Below are 21583 nucleotides of genomic sequence, written 5' to 3' on the forward strand. Positions count from 1 at the left end.
AACACAGCCCCTTCAAGAGTCAAGAGTGTCTTATTGTTATGTGTCCCAGAAGAACAATGAAATTCTTACTTGCTGCAGCACAACAGAATAGGTGAACATAATACACTGTAAACAAGATGATAAACGGTGTGAGATTCAAAAATCACAAATGCTCTTGAGACAAATTCAGACAAAGAAGTGTTTTTATTAATTTCATATTCTGCAGAATAGGTGCCTCTCCTCTGATGTCCTCTAGAGGCACAAAGAAAATGGAGATGCTTTCTATCTTTATACGTTTCTTCACTGTGGTCACTACCTCAGGTCTCCCCATCGAGTTTCGTCCAATCATAACATAAAGCCCACGTTCCCACGAGAAAGTCCAGGAATGTCTCGGACCATCTCCTGACGTCAAAGACTCCCAAGGCCTTCTGCTGAAGTTGTTATCTGTTTGCTACTTTTTATCTAGAATTTCTCTCTGTTCTGTATATTGTTACTTTATTCTACCAGCAGTCTGGCTTCTGCTGATAAGCTCATTTATTTCTAAGTTATATTTTTCAGAGTTCTAGTATAATTCAACCATCCCTATAAACCCTTTTCTCACAACGGGAACAGGTTCAGTGTGTATATTCACATACACGTACACACGCATATATACTATCTTCGTTTTTCTTAGATCCTCATGGAGCACTAGTATGGGTGTTGTGGGCAGAAGGGACTGGTTTCCACTTCAAGCAGGGTGCGCTGCCACCAAATTCGAGTGCAGTTTCCTACCATTTCAAGCAGGGTGCAAGGCCACCAAATTCAAATGCAGTTTCATACCGTTTCAAGCAGGGTGCAAGGCCACTAAAGACAGAGAGTCGTGACCTCTCCCTCCCCCTTCTTGCAAAGACTGAGCTATGCCGACACTTCCAGGTTTTATAGTCCCTCCCACCAGAAGGGGCGTGGCCTTCTTGGCATGATTGACAGGATAGAGAATCTCAACATTTTTTAAACAGGAACAACTCTTATTTTTCATCGATGGGAAAAATCCTCGGCACCTGATGAGCGAAGGGGGAATCTGAGTAAGATGGCCTAAAATCACAGCCGTACGTGGAAGCGTATTTCCTAAAATCAATATACACCGCAAACAGGAAGTGATCAAGATTAGACTTTTAATTATATAGACGGCAAGGCAACTATTGCATTTTCAAACCAACTTTTCAATTAGGCAAGGCATTCTCAAACCAACTTTTCAATTAGGCAAAGAAACTTTAGCATTCTCAAACCTACTTTTCAACTAGGCAAGGCAACTTTAGCATTCTCAATCCATCTTTTCAATTAGGCAAGGCAACTTAGGCATTCTCAAACCAACTTTTCAATTAGGCAAGGCAACTTAGGCATTCTCAAACCAACTTTTCAATTAGGTAAGGCAACTTTTGCATTCTCAAACCAACTTCAATTATACACATCCAGATGAAGGGATTCAAAGTAACATTAGCAAATTTGGAGATGACACCAAGCTGGGCGGCAGTGTGAACTGTGAGGAGGATGCTATGAGAATGCAGGGTGACTTGGACAGGTTGGGGGAGTGGGCAGATGACATGGTAGATTAAGTTTAATGTGGATAAATGTGAGGTTATCCACTTTGGTAGCAAAGACAGGAAGGCAGTATTACTATCTAAATGGCGTCAAGTTGGGAAAAGGGGAAGTACAACGGGTTCTGGGGGTCCTTGTACATAGTCTATGAAAGTAAGCATGCAGGTACAGCAAGCAGGCAGTGAAGAAAGTGAATGGCATGTTGGCCTTTATAACAAGAGGAATCGAATGTAAGAGCAAAGAGGTCCTTCTGCAGTTGTACAGAGCCCTAATGAGACCACACCTGGAGTATTGTGTGCAGTTTTGGTTCCCTAATTTGAGGAAGGACATTCTTGCTATTGAGGGAGTACAGCGTAGGTTTACAAGGTTAACCCCCGGGATGGTGGGACTGTCATATGCTGAGAGAATGAAGCAGCTGGGCTTGTACACTCTGGAGTTTAGAAGGATGAGAGGAAATCTCATTGAAACATATAAGATTGTTAAGGGCTTGGACATGCTAGAGGCAGGAAACATGTTCACGATGTTGGGGGAGTCCAGAACCAGGGGCCACAGTTTAAGAATAAGGAGTAAGCCATTTAGAACGGAGACAAGGAAACACATTTTCTCACAGAGAGTGGTGAGTCTGTGGAATTCTCTGCTTCAAAGGGCGGGTGGAGGTAGGTTCTCTGGATGCTTTCAAGAGAGAGCTAGATAGGGCTCTTAAAAATAGCGGAGTCAGGGGATATGGGGGAGGAGGCAGGAACGGGGTACTGATTGTGGATGATCAGCCATGATCACATTGAATGGCGGTGCTGGCTCTTAGGGCCGAATGGCCTACTCCGACACCTATTGTCTGAACTAAACTAATTCCATGAATCCGCTATCTCGAGATGAGAAGAACTTTTTTCACACAGAGAGTGGTGAATCTCTGGAACTCTCTGCCACAGAGGGTAGTTGAGGCCAGTTCATTGGCTATATTTAAGAAGGAGTTTAGATGTGGCCCTTGTGGCTAAGGGGATCAGGGGGTATGGAGAGAAGGCAGGTACGGGATACTGAGTTGGATGATCAGCCATGATCATATTGAATGGCGGTGCAGGCTCGAAGGGCCGAATGGCCTACTCCTGCACCTAATTTCTATGTTTCTATGTTTTAAGAGCTCTATCTAACTTTCTCTTCAATGAGGTCCTCCCCTCATTCTTCTAAACTCCAGCGAGTACAGGCTCAGTGCCGTCGAAACGCTCATCGTATGTTAACCCACTCATTCCCGGGATCATTCTTGTAAACCTCCTCTGGACCAAAGGTCTTAGAGCGCTCTAAGATCTTTGCTCTGGACCCTCTCCAACGCCAGCACATCCTTCCACAGAAATGGTTTCCAAAACTGCTGACGGGACTCACCAACCACTTTGTCCTGCCCTATCAATCTTTCTTTTCTAGTTTTCTCGTCCCCTACTACAATGTCTGAGGAAGGGTCCCGACCCTAAAATCATCCTCGGATACGGGGCGCAAGACGGCTCACGATACTCCACATGCAGTCGGTCCACTGCCTTGTAAAGCCCTTGCACTCTTTTAAATCTGCGCTTGGAATCGGAATACTTAATTGTCACCGGTGACAAGGCACAGTGAGATTCTTTGCTTGTATACGTACCCGAGGTATACAAATAGCGGCCACCTACGGTGTTGACACCCGTCTTACCTCTCGCCCCGCCTTACCTCTCTGAGCTGCTCCACCCATACGCTCCTGCCACAGCTGATCAGCTGCTCCTTGAGGTACCAAGGTCTAAGCGGAAGCTCAGAGGGGATAGAGCCTTTTCTGTTGCTGCTCCGGCACTCTGGAACACCTTGCCGTTGCACATCAGACAGGCCCCCTCACTGTCCATCTTCAAATCCACCCTAAAAACTCATTTTTATTCTCTGGCTTTCGACACTGGCTGAAACATTGCTCCTGTTTTTAGTGCTTTTAATGTCTTTTAATTTTTACTGTTTTATAGTCCTTTGTTTTACGGTTTTTAATGGTTTGTAATAACTTCTTGTCCATGAGTTCTCATGTGCAGCACTTTGTGGCAACTGCAGTTGTTTAAAGTGCTTTATAAATAAAGTTATTATTATTATTGACAAAATCACAAAGTACCCCCGCCGGATCCCCCTTTGATCTCCCCTCTCCCCCCTCACAGCGGTCCCCCCAACGTCAGGTCCCCATTGTTCCTCACCCCCTCCCTCACGGCGTTTCCCCCCCACACTCTCATCTACCGCCAAGCGTGGGTCGACCCGTGATGGGTCCACCATCGCCTAGGCCTCACCGCTGCTCACCGCCGCTAGGCCTCACCGCCGCTAGGCCTCACCGCCGCTAGGCCTCACTGCCGCTGCCAAGGCTTCACCACCGGCGAGGCTTCACCGCCACCGCCGAAGCCCCACCCACTCCACACCTCTCTCTCTCTCTTCTTCAGGGAAGACTTTGATGGGCCTGTCCCACTTAGGTGGAGTGGTGCGCAGGTAACAACTTGTCACTAAACACCTCCAAGACCAAGGAGCTGATTATTGACTTCAGGAGGTCCCATAATGGAGAATACGCCCCAATCTCCATCTACGGGGAATGTGTGGAGAGAGTGTCCAGCTTTAAGTTTCTGGGCACTCACATTTCAAAGGACCTCACATGGTCCACCAACACCGCTGCGCTGGTCAAGAAGGCACAGCAACGACTGTTCTTCCTGAGGACATTAAAAAAGACTGGTCTGCCCCAACAGTTGCTGACAACCTTCTACCGCTGCACCACAGAGAGCATATTAACGTATGGCATTTCTGTGTGGTATCTCAGCTGCACGGAGGCGGAGAGGAGAGCTCTTCAGCGCGTCGTCCACAGAGCGCAGAGGATCATTGGGACACAGCTACCAGCCTTGGAGGGCATCTACCACACACGGTGCCTCAGGAAGGCCGTCAGCATCCATAAAGACTCATCACACCCTTGTAACGGACTGTTCGAACTACTTCCCTCCGGCAGACGTTACAAGGCTTTCTACGCCCGAACCTCCAGACTCAGGAACAGCTTCATTCCCAGAGTTATAGCGGCTCTGAACCGGCCTTATTGAGTGCCCCCCACCCCCCATGGACTGTCTCCCTCGGATGGTCACGTCGCACATCGACCCGGCACAGACACATTTGCACTTTAGACTGTTTTACTGTTTTATTGTTCTTTTTATAAATCATGTTTCTCGGGTATCTAAATCTAAATTTTATTAGTTGTTTAAGTTATGACACCGGATAGAAGCTGCATACCAAATCTCATTGCACTTATGTGCAATGCCAATAAAATATATTATTATTATATTATCTTTAGGCGATTGCCAGGGACCAGTTTTAATGGGATTCACCTATGACACCTGTCGATAACACTATGACACCAAATATTGTCGCCAATGTCGCCCCAAAATTTTCAACATTTAGTAAATTTTGTGGCAGTCGCCTGTAGTCGCCAAAAAAAATACGTTCCCGATGTTGGGGGAGTCCAGAACCAGGGGCCACAGTTTAAGAATAAGGAGTAATCCATTTAGAACGGAGACGAGGAAACACTTTTTCACACAGAGAGTGGTGAGTCTGTGGAATTCTCTGCCTCAGAGTGTGGTGGAGGCAGATTCTCTGGATGCTTTCAAGAGAGAGCTAGATAGGGCTCTTAAAGATAGCGGAGTCAGGGGATATGGGGAGAAGGCAGGAACGGGGTACTGATTGGGGATGATCAGCCATGATCACATTGAATGGCGATGCTGGCTCGAAGGACCGAATGGCCTCCTCCTGCACCTATTGTCTATTGTCTATTGACAGGTTTAGATGGATATGGACCAAACGCGGGCAGGTGGGTCTAGTGTAGATGGGACATGTTGGCCATTGTGGGCAAGATGGGCCGAAGGGCCTGTTTCCACACTGTAAGACTCTATGACTCTTTGAGTTTAACTGAAGACAAGAGATTGACCTGGTTAGAAAATTGCTTTTCAACAGAGTTAATGGGCGGGTCCTCAGATTGGGAGCAAGTAACTAGGGGGCTCTCCCAGGGACCGGAGCCTCAATTATTCTGTGCATTCATTAACAGCCCAACAAGGCACGGTAGAAGCCACTAATCCAAGTTTGCCAGTGACACAAATATAGACAGCAATGTCAGCCGTGCAGATGGAGGTCATCGATTTTGGACTTAAGAGGACGAAAGTGCTCGCTAAATTGTAAAATGTGAGAAATAATGAGTCCTCGAATCATTCTGCATGATTTAATTTAGTTTAGTTTAGAGATACAGCGCGGAAACAAGCCCTCCAGTTCACCGAATACTGATTGGGGATGATCAGCCATGATCGCAATGGCCTCCTCCTGCACCTATTGTCTATTGTCTATCGAGTCCATGCTGACTAGCGATCCCCGTACATTGACACTATCCTGCACACATTAGGGGCGACTTACATTTTTACTTGAAGTCTATTCACCTACAAACCTGTACATCTTTGGAGTGTGGGAGGAAACCGGAGCACCCGGAGAAAACCCACGCAGGTCACGGGGAGAACGCACTACTCTCTGCAGAGCCTTCTTGTCCTTGGCAGAGCAATTCCCAAACCAGATGGTAATGTTCCCGGACAAGATGCTTTCCACCGCCGCTGCGTAGAAGCACTGGAGGATCCTCGGAGACACTCTGAATTTCCTCAATTGCCTGAGGTGGTAAAGGCGCTGCCTTGCCTTACTCACCAGTGCTGAGGCGTGTGATGCCCATGTCATATCCTCAGAGATGTGGATTGGCTTCCATTGAAAACATCCAGTGAAGTGGCCTCCATGGAAAACATCCAGTGAATTGGCCTCCATTAAAGCATCTAGTGAATTGGCTTCCATTGAAAACATCCAGTGAATTGGCCTCCATTAAAACATCCAGTGATTTGGCCTCCATTAAAACATCCAGTGAATTGGCTTCCATTGAAAACATCCAGTGAATTGGCTTCCATTGAAAACATCCAGTGAATTGGCATCCATTGAAAACATCCAGTGAATTGGCCTCCATTAAAGCATCTAGTGAATTGGCTTCCATTGAAAACATCCAGTGAATTGGCCTCCATTAAAACATCCAGTGATTTGGCCTCCATTAAAACATCCAGTGATTTGGCCTCCATTAAACAATTATACAATTATTGTACAGCTTCATTTTTAACCTTATAACCTATATCAAAAAAAAGGGAAACCAAGGAAAGAAGAAAAAGAAGAATGAAGAGATAAAGCACTAAAGAGCAGGAAAAATTAAGAAATTGATCAGGTTTTTCCGCAAGACAAGCCTAATGTTTTCCAAGTGTAGTGTCTCGGACATATCTGTAATCCACATCTTCACTGTGGGGACTGTTGTCTGTTTTCAAAATTTAATTTACACTCTTTTTTAATCAATCGATTTTTACTTCATTAAAATAAAATAATTTGAAACTTACTTTTGTATCTTGTGTTGTGAGTATTGTGTTTACAAACTTGTAGTGCGGCTGCAGGTAAGAATTTCATTGTTCCGCTTTCAGTACATATGACAAAGAAACATTCTTGACCCTTGCTCACGCCGAGCAACTTGGTTTCCCGGGTAACATCTATTTGCGAGCATTTGGCTCATACCCCACTAAAATCTTCCTTTCTATATGTCTGTTCAGATGCTTTTTAAACATCATAATTGTATTAGTTTCTGCAGTTTCCTTTGGCAGCACATTCTAGATAGCCTCTTGCAGGCCAATTCACTGGATGTTTACAATGCAGGCCAATTTACTGGATGTTTTCCATGGAGGCCAATTCACTGGATGTTTTCAATGGAGGCAAATTCAATTCACTGGATGTTTTCAATGGAAGCCAATTCACTGGATGTTTTAATGGAGGCCCATTCACTGGATGTTTTAATGGAGGCCAATTCACTGGATGTTTTCAATGGAAGCCAATTCACTAGATGTTTTAATGGAGGCCAATTCACTGGATGTTTTCAATGGATGCCAATTCACTGGATGTTTTCCATGGAAGCCAATTCACTGGATGTTTTCCATGGAGGCCAATTCACTGGATGTTTTCAATGGAAGCCAATTCACTGGACATTTTAATGGATGCCAATTCACTGGATGTTTTAATGGATGCCAATTCACTGGATGTTTTAATGGATGACAATTCACTGGGTGTTTTAATGGAGGCCAATTCACTGGATGTTTTAATGGATGCCAATTCACTGAATGTTTTCAATGGAGGCAAATTCAATTCACTGGATGCTTTCATATGAAGCCAATTCACTGGATGTTTTCAATGGATGAAAATTCACTGGATGTTTTCAATGGATGCCAATTCACTGGATGTTTTCAATGGATGCCAATTCACTGGATGTTTTCAATGGAGGCCAATTCACTGGATGTTTTCAATGGATGCCAATTCATTGGATGTTGTCCATGGAGGCCAATTCACTGGATTTCAAAAGAGAGGTAGATTTAGCTCTTTGGGCTAATGAAATTAAGGGATATGGGGAGAAAGCAGGGAGGGGATACTGATTTTGGATGATCAGCCATGATCATATTGAATGGCGGTGCTAGCTTGAAGGGCCGATTTGGCCTACACCTGGCACCTATTTTTAATGTTTTTATGTTTCTCCCCACTCCCATCGGGCTGAAGATAGTGGCATAGCAGGCAGTGTGGCGCAGCGGTAGAGTTGCTGCCTCACAGTGCCACAAGGTCGGTTTGATCCTGACTACGGGTGCTGTCTGTGCGGAGTTTGAACGTTCTCCCTGTGACCGCGTGGGTTTTCTCCGGGTGCTCCCGTTTCCTCCCACACTCCAAACACATGTAGGTTTGGAAGTTAATTGGCTTGTATACATTGTTCCTAGTCTGCAGGATAGAACTAATGTACAGGATGACCGCTGGTTGCCACTGACTTGATGGGCCGAAGGGCCTGTTTCCGCGCTATATCTCTAAACTAATCTAAACTAAACTAAACAAGATAAGAAGTTTGTAAGTGTAGAATGAAAATGCAGTTGCTGGTTTACACCGAAGATAGACACAAAATGCTGGATTAACTCAGTGGGACAGGCAGCAGCTCTGGAGAGAAGGAATAGGTGACGTTTCGGGTCGAGACACTTCTTCAGACTGGTTAGGGATAAGGGAAACGAGAGATATAGATGATGTTGCAGAGAGATAAAGAACAATGAATGAAAGATATGCAAAAAAGTATCGATGATAAAGTAAACAGGCCATTGTTAATTGTTTGTCAGGTGAAAATGAGAAGCTGGTGCAACTTGGGTGGGGGAGGGACAGAGAGAGAGGGAATGCCGGGGCTACCTGAAGTGAGAGAAATCAAATTCATACCACTGGGCTGCAAGCTGCCCAAGCGAAATATGAGATGCTGTTCCACAAATTTGCGTTTTTACCTCTGACAATGGAAGAGAGAAAGCAACCGGGAGATCAGGTTGATTCACGCAGGCTGAGCGAAGGTGTTCAGCGAAACGATCGCCCAGTCTGCGTTTGGTCTCGCCGATGATTCAGAGTCAATAGGTGCAGGAGTAGGCCATTCGGCCCTTCGAGCCAGCACTGCCATTCAATGTGATCATGGCTGATCATCCCCAATCAGTACCCCTTTCCTGCCTTCTCCCCCATATCCCCTGACTCCACTATCTTTAAGAGCCCTATCTAGCTCTCTCTTGAAAGTATCCAGAGAACCTGCCTCCACCGTCCTCTGAGGCAGAGAATTCCTCAGACTCACAACTCTCTGTGTGAAAAAGATAACACTTGTGAAAAAGACAAAAAGACAAAGAAAAAGGACAGTTAGAGAAGTCTGAAGAAGGGTTTCGGCCCGAAACGTTGCCTATTTCCTTCGCTCCATAGATGCTGCTGCACCCGCTGAGTTTCTCCAGCTTTTTTGTGTAACCAAAGAAAAAGGACGTTGGTCGGTGTGTGCAAGTTAGGCCGAAGAGCCTGGTTTGATGCTGTATCACTCCATGACTCTATGACTCTAGTGTAGATGGGGCATGTTGGCCGGTGTGGACAAGTTGGGCCGAAGGGCCTATTTTTATGCTGTATCACTCACTCCATGACTAAGACTCTAGTGTAGATGGGGCATGTTGGCCGGTGTGGACAAGTTGGGCCGAAGGGCCTGTTTCCACGCCTTATGCCTCTGTGACTCTATGGGAGGAGGTGCTGGCCTTCGAAGACTGGGGAGCAGAGAGGGAAGGAGGGAGGAAAGGCTGTGTTTGAGGCATTGGTGGCTCTGGCTTTGAAGTCTAACTGGCCCTGGCAGACTAGGAAAATCAACCATCTCCGCCTCCCATCACCCGTTGCCGCGGGCAACCGACACAGGACTTCAGAAGTTAAGCCAGGCTGCTCGATGATCTCAATCCTCAAGAGCGTGTGACACATTCTCTTTTGTTTTGAAGCATTACAGATCCTTTGTGAAATTTCTTAGCAAAGAGGTTAAGATTCTTGCCGATTACTAAAAAAAAACAAAAAAAAACATAGAAAAGCATCTTGGTGTGAACATCACAGCTTGGTGCAGCGGTAGAGTTGCTGTCTCACAGCGCCAGAGACCTGGGTTTGACCCTGAATGTACAGGCACTGTCCAAATCATTGATGTATATTGTAAATAGCTGCGGTCCCACTAGTCACTGCCTGCCATTCTGAAAGGGACCCGTTAATCCCTAATCTTTGTTTCCTGTCTGCCAACCACTTCTCTATCCATGTCAGCACTCTACCCCCAATACCATGAGCTCTAAATTTGCCCACTAATCTCCTATGTGGGACCTTATCAAATAACCATATAACATAAAACCATATAACAATTACAGCACGGAAACATAGAAACATAGAAATTAGGTGCAGGAGTAGGCCATTCGGCCCTTCGAGCCTGCACCGCCATTCAATATGATCATGGCTGATCATCCAACTCAGTATCCTGTTCCTGCCTTCTCTCCATACCCTCTGATCCCCTTAGCCACAAGGACCACATCTAACTCCCTCTTAAATATAGCCAATGAACTGGCCTCGACTACCCTCTCCGGCATAGAGTTCCAGAGATTCACCACTCTCTGTGTGAAAAAAGTTCTTCTCATCTCGGTTTTAAAGGATTTCCCCCTTATCCTTAAGCTGTGACCCCTTGTCCTGGACTTCCCCAACATCGGGAGCAATCTTCCTGCATCTAGCCTGTCCAACCCCTTAAGAATTTTGTAAGTTTCTACAAGATCCCCTCTCAATCTCCTAAATTCTAGAGAGTATTAACCAAGTCTATCCAGTTTTTCTTCATAAGACAGTCCTGACATCGCAGGAATCAGTCTGGTGAACCTTCTCTGCATCCCTCTATGGCAATAATGTCCTTCCTCAGATTTGGAGACCAAAAATGGCCATCTCGGCCCTACAAGTCCGTGCCGAACAACTTTTTTCCCTTAGTCCCACCTGCCTGCACTCATACCATAACCCTCCATTCCCTTCTCATCCATATGCCTATCCAATTTATTTTAAATTATACCAACGAACCTGCCTCCACCACTTCCACTGGAAGCTCATTCTACCACTCTTATGCCTTATCTAAATCGCTTCATCTAAACCTTCATCTAAATCATCATCAGAATCCGAATGCTTTATTGTCATTGCATCTGTCACATACAACGAGATTACTGTGTCTCTCCATTTAAAAGAACTTCAAACATTCACATACTCGTACTGTTTACACTCCCTCCCTCCCCAAACCCACCCATGGATTCACATTTACATAAATTAACACTGTCTCCCACCCCCCCCTCCTTCCCCATAACCCGCTCCTGAGACAGAAGGTACACAAAAATGCTGGAGAAACTCAGCGGGTGCAGCAGCATCTATGGAGCAAAGGAAATAGGCGACGTTCTGGCCCAAAACGTCGCCTATTTCCTTCGCTCCATAGATGCTGCTGCACCCGCTGAGTTTCTCCAGCTTTTTGGTGTACCTTCGATCTTCCAGCATTTGCAGTTCCTTCTTGAACGCTCCCGAGACAGAGTTCAGTTCCAAGATTGCTGATGGGTAAAAGCTGTCCTTGAGTCTGGCAGCGCGTGACTTTAGCGACCTGTGCCTTTTTCCTGAGGGCAGCAGTGTGAAAAGGTGGTGACAAGGATGTGTAGTGTCTTTCACGATATTACAGGTCCTGCTGCGGCATCTGGAGTGGTAAATGTCCTCCAGAGGGGGGGCAAGGGAAGTTCAATGATACCCTGGGCAGTTTTTATCACCCTCTGGAGAGCTGCTCTGTCAGCTGCTCAACTCTTCTTGTTATAGAAACATAGAAACATAGAAATTAGGTGCAGGAGTAGGCCATTCGGCCCTTCGAGCCTGATCCCCTTAGCCACAAGGGCCACATCTAACTCCCTCTTAAATATAGCCAATGAACTGGCCTCAACTACCCTCTGTGGCAGAGAGTTCCAGAGATTCACCACTCTCTGCGTGAAAAAAGTTCTTCTCATCTCGGTTTTAAAGGATTTCCCCTTTATCCTTAAGCTGTGACCCCTTGTCCTGGACTTCCCTAACATCGGGAACAATCTTCCTGCATCTAGCCTGTCCAACCCCTTAAGGATTTGGTAAGTTTCTATAAGATCCCCTCTCAATCTTCTAAATTCTAGAGAGTATAAACCCAAGTCTATCCAGTCTTTCTTCATAAGACAGTCCTGACATCCCAGGAATCAGTCTGGTGAACCGTCTCTGCACTCCCTCTATGGCAACAAATGTCCTTCCTCAGATTTGGAGACCAAAACTGTACGCAATACTCCAGATGTGGTCTCACCAAGACCCTGTACAACTGCAGTAGAACCTCTCTGCTCCTATACTCAAATCCTTTTGCAATGAAAGCTAACATACCATTCGCTTTCTTTACTGCCTGCTGCACCTGCATGCCTACCTTCAATGACTGGTGTACCATGACACCCAGGTCTCGCTGCATCTCCCCCTTTCCCAATCGGCCACCATTTAGATAATTTAGATAATGAAGTCCAAGTTAGGCCGAAGGGCCTGTTTCAGCACCGTAAGACTCTATGACTCTGTGAGAAGTTTGCCCAGTGCTGTACGTATTCGCTGAAACCTGTACAGCCAGGACCAAGAGTGTTAATCAATGTGCCGAGGTGGTATTAATGTGGCTTCTGCCGCTTTGGGTTTAGAAGATTGAAGGTTGGTCTAATTGAAGTGTTTAAAATGCTAAGATTTGCTCTGGCGGATGGAAAACTAATTTCCCTGGTGCGTGTATCAAGAACGAGATGACACACTCTATAAAGTAGAGCAGGGCCACGGAGGAGCTGAGTTGCGGTCACCTCCCCAACTCCCTCGCAGACAGACACAAGATACCTGAGTAGCTCCCGACCCGAAACTCCTTCTCTCCAGAGATCCCGCCTGCCCCACTGAGTTACTCCAGCATGTCGCGTCTATCTTTGGCGTAAACCAGCATAGAAACATAGAAACATAGACAATAGGTACAGGAGGAGGCCATTCGGCCCTTCGAGCCTGCACCGCCATTCAATATGATCATGGCTGATCATCCAATTCAGTATCCCATCCCTGCCTTCTCTCCATACCCCCTGATCCCTTTAGCCACAAGGGCCACATCTAACTCCCTCTTAAATATAACCAATGAACTGTAGCCTCAACCACTTTCTGTGGCAGAGAGTTCCACAGATTCACCACTCTGTGTGTTTTTCTCATCTCGGTCCTAAAGGATTTCCCCCTTATCCTTAAACTGTGACTCCTTGTCCTGGACTTCCCCAACATCGGGAACAATCTTCCTGCATCTAGCCTGTCCAACCCCTTAAGAATTTTGTAAGTTTCTATAAGATGCCCCCTCAATCTTCTAAATTCTAGCGAGTACAAGCCGAGTCTATTCAGTCTTTCCTCATATGAAAGTCCTTTCCGGTAGGCGGCGCGACTCTGGTCAGCAGCGGCCTCTGCAGCCTGTCCGCGTTTTTATTATTTTTTGTCTGTGTTTTTATGTAGTTTTTGTTATTTTTTTGTTGGGGGTGTGTGTGTGGGGGGGGGGTGGGGTGGGGTGGGAGGGGGGGGGGAAACTTTTGAATCTCTCCCTGCACTGGAGACCCGACCTTTTCTCGTCGGGTCTCAGCTGTCGTTGGGGCCGCAACGAGGAGCGGCCTCCAACAGGAAGAAGCCGGTGACTCTGGTGCCGACTCACCTCACCGTCGCGGAGCTGGCCGAGACCGGAGCGGGTGGAGCGGTGGAGGAGCGTTGCCGCTGCCGCTGCTGCTGCTGCTGCTGCTGCTGCTGCTGCTGCTGCCGCTGCTGCTGCTGATGAGTCGGAGGCTGCTGCTGCGGGTCTGCGGACGGCGGCACCGGGAGCCCGCGGATCCCTGGAGGGAGACCGCTTTTCGGGGCTCCTGCAACGGCGACTTCTCCCGCCCGAGTTGCGGGGTCGAAGAGCTCCTGGAGCGGGGCTTAGCACCACTGCCCCGCGCGGCTTGGAATGCGGGACTTTGCGAGCGCACGCCGGGGGCTCTAACACCAAGACCCGGTGTGCGACCTCGCACCACCCAGCGTGGCTTTAATGGCCGCGGGACAATCGCCATCGCCAGCCGGGGGCTTTGACTTTGACTCTGACATCGGGGGGGAGAGAGTGCAGTGGAGAGATAAGTTTATTTGGCCTTCCATCACAGCAATGTGATGGATGTTTATGTAAAATGTAATTATGTTGTGTCTGGGGTCTATTTGTGTGTAATGTATGGCTGCAGAAACGGCATTTCATTTGGACCTCCAGGGGTCCAAATGACAATTAAATATACTCTTGACATCCCAGGAATCAGTCTGGTGAACCTTCTCTATGGCAATAATGTCTTTCCTCAGATTTGGAGACCAAAACTGTACGCAATACTCCAGGTGTGGTCTCACCAAGACCCTGTACAACTGCAGTAGAACCTCACTGCTCCCATACTCAAATCCTTTTGCTATGATTGCTAACATACCATTCACTTTCTTCACTGCCTGCTGCACCTGCATGCCTACTTTCAATGACTGGTGTACCATGACACCCAGGTCTCACTGCATCAAATAGTAGAAGGAGGAATTTGCAAGCAGTCAGCCTGGCTTTAAAGAGAGAGGGCAAACAGGATCTACAGTGTCAGACAAATTGAGGTATTGCTTCTTGTCCTTTTGGCTTCAATCAAGTGAAGTTTCTGTTCTTATAAGAACCAAAACCTCACTTCATCCAAACCAAATGGCCAAGAAGTGACACTTTGATTTGTCTGACCACTCTGGATCCTGTTTGCCCTCTCTCATTAAAGCCAGGCTGACTGCTTGCAAAATCCTCTTGCTACTGACTTTTTCACACCATGCCATTAGTAAGGTGAGAGTTCGGTGCCTCGTTGACCGATATTGGTCTTTCCCCCTCTTTAGTGAAATCTTGTCAGAGATATGTAAAATTGTTGGTATTTCACCAATCAGATGAGAGAGGGTTGTTGTTGCCTTCCTGGTTTGTTGACATCACTGGGTTGTTGTTGTTGATGGGTTTAATCAAGGAGTTCTCAATGGATCTACCTCAAGAATGACATGTGCACCAACCACACTTCCAGAGAGGTACCGTTCCCCCCACCCCACCTACTGCCCAATGTTGGCCATCGGTCGTTCCTCAGGACATCACTGTCCGGGAGTTTTACTCGAGTCAAAGGAGCGGATGGAGCCAGTCAGCTCCTCTATGGTCAGTGGTTGGTCCAGACTCTCTCGCTTGCTGTCCTCCAAGACCTCCGTGATAGAGGACAGGAAGTTCTGGGAGGCGGTGCTGTCTGTGGCCTTTCTGTCATACAAATCCGTGTAAAAGGATTTACAGATAGAAACATAGAAATTAGGTGCAGGAGTAGGCCATTCGGCCCTTCGAGCCTGCACCGCCATTCAATATGATCATGGCTGATCATCCAACTCAGTATCCCGTACCTGCCTTCTCTCCATACCCTTTGATCCCCTTAGCCACAAGGGCCACATCTAACTCCCTCTTAAATATAGCCAATGAACTGGCCTCGACTACCCTCTGTGGCAGAGAGTTCCAGAGATTCACCACCCTCTGTGTGAAAAAAGTTCTTCTCATCTCGGTTTTAAAGGATTTCCCCTTTATCCTTAAGCTGTGACCCCTTGTCCTGGACTTCCCCAACATCGGGAGCAATCTTCCTGCATCTAGCCTGTCCAACCCCTTAAGAATTTTGTAAGTTTCTATAAGATCCCCTCTCAATCTCCTAAATTCTAGAGAGTATAAACCAAGTCTATCCAGTCTTTCTTCATAAGACAGTCCTGACATCCCAGGAATCAGTCTGGTGAACCTTCTCTGTACTCACTCTATGGCTTTAATGTCCTTCCTCAGATTTGGAGACCAAAACTGTAAGCAATACTCCAGGTGTGGTCTCACCAAGACCCTGTACAACTGCAGTAGAACCTCCCTGCTCATATACTCAAATCCTTTTGCTATGAAAGCTAACATACCATTCGCTTTCTTCACTGCCTGCTGCACCTGCATGCCTACTTTCAATGACTGGTGTACCATGACACCCAGGTCTCACTGCATCAAGTAGTAGAAGGAGGAATTTGCAAGCAGTCAGCCTGGCTTTAAAGAGATAGGGCAAACAGGATCTACAGTGTCAAACAAATTGAGGTATTGCTTCTTGGCCTTTTGGCTTCAATCAAGTGAAGTTTCTGTTCTTATAAGAACCAAAACCTCACTTCATCTAAACCAAAAGGCCAAGAAGTGACACTTTGACTTGTCTGACCACTCTGGATCCTGTTTGCCCTCTCTCATTAAAGCCAGGCTGACTGCTTGCAAAATCCTCTTGCTACTGACTTTTTCACACCATACCATTAGTAAGGTGAGAGTTCGGTGCCTCGTTGACCGATATTGGTCTTTCCCCCTGTTTAAGAGGGAACTGCAGATGCTGGAGAATCGAAGGTTACACAGAAAAGCTGGAGAAACTCAGCGGGTGCAGCAGCATCTATGGAGCGAAGGAAATAGGCAACGTTTCGAGCCGAAACCCTTCTTCAGACTGATCGGGGGTGGGGGTGGGTGGGGACAAGAAAGGGAAAAGGAGGAGTAGCCAGAAGGCTGGAGGGTGGGAGGAGACAGCAGGGGAGCTGAGGAAGGGGAGGAGACAGCAAGGACTAACAGAATTGGGAGAATTCGATGTTCATGCCCCCGGGGTGGAGACTCCCCAAACGGAATATGAGGTGCTGTTCCTCCAATTTCCGGTGCTGCTCGCTGTGGCCATGGAGGAGACCCAGGACAGAGAGGTCGGAGGCGGAGTGGGAGGGGGAGTTGAAGTGCTGAGCCACCGGGAGGTCAGCTTGGTTATTGCGGACCGAGCGTCCGCTGCTCTAGATGTAACCAGATCTATATCGGTGAGACCAAGCGGAGGTTGGGCGATCGTTTCGCCGAACACCTCCGCTCGGTCCGCAATAACCAAGCTGACCTCCCGGTGGCTCAGCACTTCAACTCCCCCTCCCCACTCCGCCTCCGACCTCTCTGTCCTGGGTCTCCTCCATGGCCAGAGCGAGCAGCACCGGAAATTGGAGGAACAGCACCTCATATTCCGTTTGGGGAGTCTGCACCCCGGGGGCATGAACATCGAATTCTCCCAATTTTGTTAGTCCTTGCTGTCTCCTCCCCTTCCTCAGCCCCCCTGCTGTCTCCTCCCATCCCCCAGCCTTCTGGCTACTCCTCCTTTTCCCTTTCTTGTCCCCACCCACCCCCGCCCCCGATCAGTCTGAAGAAGGGTTTCGGCCCGAAACGTTGCCTATTTCCTTCGCTCCATAGATGCTGCTGCACCCGCTGAGTTTCTCCAGCTTTTTTGTGTAACCTTCAGTTCTCAATGGATCTACATCAACAATGACTGGTGCACCAACCACACTGCAGTAAAGAGCTACTGTTCCCCAAACCTGGAATACCTACTGCTTAAATGTTGGCCATTTTACCTGCCTCAGGAGTTTACTGTGGTTATCATCATGGCCATATACATCCCACCACAGGCTAATGGTAACCTAGCACTAGCACAGCTGAACTCGGCCATCAGCAAGCAGCAGGATGCTCACCCCGACGGGGCCTTCATTGTTGCAGGGGACTTTAATCAGGTCGACCTACGAGCCGCACTCCGCAAATTCCACCAGCATGTGCAGTGCCCTACCAGGGGCTCAAACACGCTGGATAAAGTGTACACCAATATCAAGGGCGCTTACAGAGCTTACCCCTGCCCATCCCTGGGGCAATCCGATCACCTCTCACTGTTTCTACTGCCTGCATACAAACCCCTCATCCGCAAGACCAAACCTGCAATATGGCCCGAGGACGCCACTCTACAACTCCAGGACTGCTTTGATCGCACCGACTGGGACCTGTTTGGACAACAGGCTACCAGTGGTACAGAGGTAGACTTGGAGGAGTACACATCCACAGTGCTCTCCTACATCAACTGCTGTGTGGAGACTGTCACAGTGGACAAGCAAATAAAGATGTTCCCAAACCAGAAACCCTGGATGAACAAGGAGGTTCAGGATCTGCTAAGGGCACGCAACAATGCCTTTAAATCCAGGGACACTTCTGCCTACAGTGCGGCCAGGTCGAACCTGAACAAAGGCATAAACAAGGCCAAAGGCATCCACAGGCAAAGGGTGGAAGATCACTTCAATACCGCGGACACCAGAAGCATGTGGCAGGGTGTCAGGGACATCACTGACTACAAGAGCAGCCCCGCCTGCCCCCATGGTGCTATCACACTGGCCAACGAACTAAACACGCTTCGAAACTGGCAACACCACCAGGAGTTGAATAACCCCGGCCATGGCGGAAGGACAGGCCTTAACACTGAGCACTCAGGAGGTACAGTGCGCTCTGCGTAGGATCAATCCACGCAAAGCTGCAGGCCCGGATGGAGTCCAAGGAAGGGTACTAAAGGACTGTGCTGTACAGCTGGCGGAGGTATTCACGAGAATCTTCAATCTGTCTCTATCTCTGGCAACGGTCCCAAGTGCCTGAAAACAGCCACCATAGTGCCGGTGCCGAAAAAGTCTAAAGTCACCAACCTGAACGACTACCGCCCGGTTGCCCTAACTCCAATCCCAATGAAGTGCTTCGAAAGGCTGGTCCTCTCCCACATCAAATCCAGCATCCCTGCCTCACTGGACTCTCATCAATTTGCATACAGGGCAAATAGATCAACAGAGGATGCCATCTCTCTGGCTCTTCACACTGTCCTGACTCACCTGGACAGACAAGGCACGTACGTGAGGATGCTCTTCATAGACTATAGCTCTTCATTCTATACGGTCATCCCCACCAAGCTCACCACCAAACTCCACCATGCTATGCCTCAGCTCGCCGATATGCGATTGGATCGTGAACTTTCTGACGGAGCGACCGCAGGCAGTGAGACTGGGCCCGCACCTGTCCTCCACTATCACCCTGAGCACCGGTACACCACAGGGCTGTGTACTAAGCCCCATGCTCTACTCCCTCTTCACTCACGACTGTTCCTACATTCGACACCAACACCATCGTGAAGTTTGCAGACGACACAACAGTGATTGGGCTGATCACCAACGGTGATGAAACAAAATACAGAGTGGAGGTGCAGAACCTGGCGGACTGGTGCACACGTAACAACTTGTCACTAAACACCTCCAAGACCAAGGAGCTGATTATTGACTTCAGGAGGTCCCATAATGGAGAATACGCCCCAATCTCCATCTACGGGGGACAGTGTGGAGAGAGTGTCCAGCTTTAAGTTTCTGGGCACTCACATTTCAGAGGACCTCACATGGTCCACCAACACCGCTGCGCTGGTCAAGAAGGCACAGCAACAACTGTTCTTCCTGGGGACATTAAAAAGGCTGGTCTGTCCCAACAGCTGCTGACAACCTTCTACTGCTGCACCACAGAGAGCATATTAACGTATGGCATCTCTGTGTGGTATCTCAACTGCACGGAGGCGGAGAGGAGAGCTCTTCAGCGCGTCGTCCACAGAGCGCAGAGGATCATTGGGACACAGCTACCAGCCTTGGAGGGCATCTACCACACACGGTGCCTCAGGAAGGCCGTCAGCGACATAAAGACTCCTCACACCCTTGTAACGGACTGTTGGAACTACCTCCCTCCGGCAGACGTTACAAGGCCTTCTACGCCCATTTCAGACTCAGAAATAGCTTTAATCCCAGAGCTATAGCGGCTCTGAACCGGCCCTGCTGAGTGCCCCCCACCCTCCCTGGACTGTCTCCCTCGGATGGTCATGACACACAGATTATTTATTTATTTTACCCTTCTTTTACATTGGTTGGAAGCTGCATACTATATCACGTTGCACTGACGTGCAATGACAATAAAATATATTATTATTATTATTATTATTATTATTATTATTATTATTATTATTATTATTATGGAAGATGGACAACAAATGCTGGAGTAAAAATAAAGTGTGGGGGTTGGAGTCAACAACGTGGACGTGCATCCGTGCAGCTAATGGGAGTGGAGGAAAGGTCACGTTTAAACTAACAGGGCAGGGGGGTGGGAACTAATGCACGGAGGAAGAGGGACATAAAAGAAGGCAGAAGCAAAAGGTAGAATGGAGATAAGAAAAACTAACCTGAAAGCTTTGTGCCTTAATGCGGGGAGCATTTGACATAAGATGGATGAAATGAATGCGCAATTAGGAGTTAAATGATATGAAAATTGGAATTACGGACATATGGCTCCCGGGTGACCAAGGCTGGAAGCAAAACAAGAGTCAAGAGTGTTTAATTGTCAAACAAGATTAAGTGGGACCCGTTGGGTCCCATGTTCACATGGGAGGGCTGGTCCCCCAACGCAATATTCCACCTCTCCACCAATTCCAATATTGGTGCCATTGGGGGTGGGGCTTTCTGGAGCGCTAGTATGGGTGTTGTGGGCTGAAGGGGCTGGTTTCCAGAGAGGTAATATGGACATTGAGGGCCGATTGGATTATTGGGCTGGCAGCTCAATCACTCAGGCCTGGTGGGCTGGCAGCTCAGTCACTCAGGCCTGGTGGGCTGGCAGCTCAGAAACTGCCATAAATTCTGCCCAAAACAGGTGAGAGACTGTGAGAGAGAAGGGGGAGAGGGTGGAGAATCAATTTTAGACATTTTTCATCTTTTTCTGCAGATCACAGCAATGAAGGAGGAAAGCCTATCCTGGCCTGGGTCTCACAGAGAGCCAATGAAGGGAAGGAGAAAAATGCTGGGGTGAGGTTTAATACTTGCAGGGGGAATACTTACTGACGGGCCGAGGGGACTCCTAGGCTAGTACAGGCCTGTTGGGCCGAAGGGGCTCTTTAAAATAACAGTGTAGTGAAATCTCAGTGAAAGGCACTTTTTCTGGACTTTTACTGGCCTGGCACAGGCCTTTTGGGCCAAAATGCTCCTCCTGGGTTAATATGGGCATTTTGGGCAAAAGGGACTGGTTTCTCGGCTAATGGAAGCCTTGTGGGCTGAAATTAGTGGTTTTAGGCAGGCCAAACAACTAATTTCATTTAATTTCCATTTCATTTCAAGCACAGGGCAGGCCAAGCACCCGATTGCATTTTCATTTAGTTTCCATTGCCATTGCAGTTTCAAGCACAGGGCAGGTCAAAGAGCTGATTGCATTTTCATCTCACTTCCATTGCCATTGTAGTTGCTAGCACAGGGCAGGCCAAACCAAAGAGCTGATTGCATTTTCATTTCATTTCCATAGCCATTGCAGTTTCAAGCACAGGGCAGGCCAAGCCAAACAGCTCATTGCATTTTCACTTCATTTCCGTTGCCATTGCAGTTACAAGCACAGGGCAGGCCATACAACTCATTTCATTTTCATTAAGGGCTAACAAATCATTTATTACAAGTACATTGCAGACTCGCAGTTCAGTTGATTCAACGGCCTAGAATGAGAATCGTGGCCTCTCCCTCGCGATCTTGTAGAGTGACTGAGTCATGTTCAAGCATCCGGGGATTTATGGTCCTGCCCTTAGACTGGGTATTGTGTAATGAGGAAGGATTAGTTAGTCATCTTTTTGTGCAAAGCCCCTTGGGCAATAGTGACCATAATATGATGGAATTATAACCATAT

The sequence above is a fragment of the Leucoraja erinacea genome, unplaced genomic scaffold (assembly GCF_028641065.1).
Source record: "Leucoraja erinacea ecotype New England unplaced genomic scaffold, Leri_hhj_1 Leri_53S, whole genome shotgun sequence".
In the NCBI taxonomy this organism is placed as follows: domain Eukaryota; kingdom Metazoa; phylum Chordata; class Chondrichthyes; order Rajiformes; family Rajidae; genus Leucoraja; species Leucoraja erinaceus.